Here is a 4,287-nt window from a genome sequence, read left to right as displayed (position 1 = left end):
TCGATGAAAAAAGTTTATACATGCAAATAACGATAACTTGTGTTTTTAATTAAAATATACACTTAATTGATAAAAATGGGGGGTATTTATTACATTTGTAAGTTTTATTTGTTCCCTAATTAAATTTATACTGTATTTCCGTTTCTTCGAGATATTCATCCGCGCCAACATACCACGATGATGAACAAAAACGTACACCTACGAGGTTCATGCGCTCCATACATTCAAACAATATTTTTGGGGTATTTTGGCAAAAAAATAATTCTATGAAGGTAATATTTTTGCAAGAAGTATACATTAAAAAGATGTGATTTATAGATTTTTTTTTTGAAAAAAAAACATTGTGATAAGTAGGTTCACAACATGACCAATATTCATTAAATTTAAGTGATAGAATTTGGTTGAGTAAGGGTAGACTTTCTTGTTTAGGTAAAAATTGATGCAAATGTTATACAAAGAATTCATCAATATGCGACTAAACAACATTAACGATACTTTTATGATGACTACATAAACCGCCAGTCTTGGTACACATTGCACACCATACATTTGCCATTGCATTGCAGATCAAAGTACTGAGTGTACTGGTCCAAGACCACAATTATTTCGTTTGCATTTCTTTTAGAACATAAATGAAAATCCAAAAAATTCCACCTGTGCTTTTTCAATGAAATTTTTACGGTGTTTTGTACTAGTACTTTTGGGACAAATTATATCAAAATTATAGACAACTTCATCGGCTCGAACTCAAAATATGGACAATTTTATATTTAGAAGTCTTGAAATCTTTTGACAGCTTCCGAAGTGCTAACTTTTAACCTTTTTCAGCTGTCCAGACCAAATTACTAATTTCCTTTAAAATTCAGGACCCAAATCTTTTTTCACGTTGTAATTTCTGTACTCTTCTTGCAAATTGAGGTATTAAAGTCATAACGGAAACCTCAAATCAAAAAAAAATAATGCATATGATTTTTATAACTCAATGAATAGTTTTCATTATAAAACTAATGTACATATACTTTTTTCTGAAGAAAATTCTTTAATTTATTCATATTTAGAAGAAGTTTACTATATTTGAATAGCTTCCTTCCAGCAAGCAATTCCCCCGACATATTTTCCGTATGCAAGGTGACCTCAGTGTGACCCATCTCGTAAAAATCCGGTGACCACAATACGCATGGATGTCCTTAAAATAAACTATTATCTGAATTTACATGTTAAACACGTGCTCTTTTTCCATGCTTTTTTAAAAGGTGACAATCGTTAAACTTCGGCTTCAAAACACGAACTTTAATTACCTGTCATATTTTCACAACACTGACCGATTGAAAGAAAAAATTGACAATTATACGAAATTTACACGAAAAAAATGATAAATTCGAGCACAGAAGACTAAGTTTATGACGTTTGTATGCATTGGTTCAAGAATTGGAAGAACGTTATTTTTCACCGGTCACTCGTTTCTTAGTGACTTTAAACATGGAGAATAAATTTGGAAGCCGGAGTATAAAGATTGGTGGCAAGCAACCCACTATCAACACTAGGAACTATATTCAACAAGAAACGTGTCAGTCTAAAAGTATCAATGCATCCCTGTTCTATTCGACTCAGTCAAACTTCATACATTGAGAGTGATAGGACGTGTTGCCTTGAATTTTCGATAGAACTTTCAATAACGAATAACTGACCACTTTTTATTTCTAAATAATGAAAGTGGACAAAGCAGAAGCCAATTTATTTCTTTTGCCAATTTGGTATTCCACTCTTACATTACACACCACACAAAACCCAAACAATATGGCAAAAGCCGGTTGCATTTTTATCTATAAACACATTATATGAAAAGGGTATAAAAAAATTCAAATCTAACTTGTATGAAACGGGCTAGGTAACAGAACCCCAGCGGCCCCAACTATCCATTCAATATTGAAGTGGACCCCAAGATATTATATTATAAACAGTTACACATGTGTATGATACAATTATAGCCTTTGTATGAGGTCAGTACAAGGATTTCTCTAATTCTATGGAAATTTATCCCTTTCCGAACCCATTGTATAAAAAAATTTAATCAACGTGTGGTTGCTGGTGATCTCAAAAGATCATTGGATGATTTTAAGGGTCATGACCTTTTAAGCTAACTGGTTGAACCAAATTTGATAACAGGGTTGAGTTCAATATCGTAGCAGCTATGTAGTGCTACGTAGATTTTGACTATTGAACGAGTAGCTATAGACTATTTGTTACATATATATTGATAGCAACTACGTAGCGGCTACGTAGCTGCTACGATATTGAACTCAACCCTGGTGTTAATGAAATAGACAACTTCGTGCAATGTGAAAGGCACTCGAAGGGGATTTTCGGTTGACAAAAAAGAAAATGTCTTTTTAATCATTAGAGAAACAGATTCTTACATAGTTACTCGTGGATTATCGGATTTATCCAATCTCGATAGTTAAATTATCAATTTTAAAGTCCTCGCCGAGGCGGCTCGAACTTAATTTGACTATCTCGATTGGATAAATCCGATAATCCACTGGTATCAATGTAAGAATCTATATATATTGACCTGAAAGAAGTGTATTGACTGAGGCGTGATGAAGACCGAGGTCAGTATACTTCTTTTTGTCGATATATCATGTATTGATCTCATACAAAGGCTATAATATTGTTTTATCGCTATTTTGTGCATTTTCCTTTGATCTCGTTTTCTGATAATTTTTCATATGCTGCTCGCTTGAGCTGAAAACTAAGGAGGCACGTGGCATTGCTAATGTGCATATGTGAAATAGCGATAAACAGATTATCATTCATAATCTCAACTCGATTTCTTTTCTGGCTGTCGCCGAACCAGCTCAAGCGAAACAAAATCAATCTCGTTGAGATGATCAACGATAATCTATAAACATTATTCAATTATTCAATTCTGCCATATCGGTATGAACATCGTCAGTGTAATAAATTCGATCATTTTGCTCTACTGTTGAAGCATATGATAAAAAGATCATAACATGTCATTTTTCATATCTCATGTATTATCAGCCCTCGGTCAATATCAGCCCTCGAGCCATGCGGCTCTTGGGCTGATATTGAACCTAGGGCTGATAATACATGCGATATGAAAAATGCCATGTAATAATCTGATATCATTTGATTTTCTGAAATTTTAACTTATAGATATCATATTGTCTCCCAGACCATGTGTGTATTTAATTGTTGTTATTTCGTTTATTTCTCATGTTGTTTTATTTTGTACATCTTTAATATGTTTTTAAAGATTTGTTCAAATAATTTATCATTAATATATATTTTTTTAAAACTTTTAACAATATCATGAAATTCATTATATGACGATCATAAGGTATTGCACGATTTCGTTATATCTATTTATATATATAGTATTACATACGCTACATATTGGGTCCTCAGATTGGGTCAGTAAATTCCATTCTTTCAGAGCTGAAGACTGAAAGTCGCTGAAAGGGCTTTAAAAATAAAAACACACGTGACATATTTTAATGTTTAGCACATTTCTATACTGCCCAGAGAACCTGGAACTAAAGTAATAGTCCGAGAGATAAAGATACTATTCTGATTGGAAATTGTATAAATACTGGCGACCATTACTTTTCCACAGGGGATAAAGTGTCACTTTGCCGGTTAAACAAATAGGAAGTGGATTTTACAATTGAAGACTTCATCCATTGTCTTATTTTATTAAACTATAATTTGAATTAATGATTATGTTGTATTTTTTGTTATATTCTAGTACTTTTTGTTCATGTTGTTAGATTTGACCTTTCAAATAAAAACTTTTGCATGGTAGTGTAGCTCCTAACGTTTCTACCAGTATTTATGCACCCCTCCCATTCAATTTGTCTTATTAACTAACTTATTTGTTTTCTTTAGAGATTCTATATATATATAAAGAAAATGTTGTTCATGGTCGGTTTTCGTTGGTTCATATCTGTCATATTTGTTTTTCGTAAATTGTTTTGCGATGAATTAGACAATTGTTTTTTTTCTCATTTTTTTATGTTGGGCCTTTTATAGCTGACTATACTGTATGGTTATTTTCTTCTTAAAATTATGTTGAAGGCCAAACAGTTGCCTATGATTACTTACATCTACTTCATACAATCTTTGATGGATATATTCATGATATATATTTGTCTCATAGACAAGCGTATCACAACTCTAAATCGCTCACCTGCATAGATGAACATCTTCATTACATGTAATGGCCATCCAAAAGTTGTATATCAATAGATTGGCATTGGGTTA

Source organism: Mytilus trossulus, chromosome 3, assembly GCF_036588685.1.
Source record: "Mytilus trossulus isolate FHL-02 chromosome 3, PNRI_Mtr1.1.1.hap1, whole genome shotgun sequence".
NCBI classification, from domain to species: Eukaryota; Metazoa; Mollusca; class Bivalvia; order Mytilida; family Mytilidae; genus Mytilus; species Mytilus trossulus.
This window is presented reverse-complemented; position numbering follows the sequence as displayed.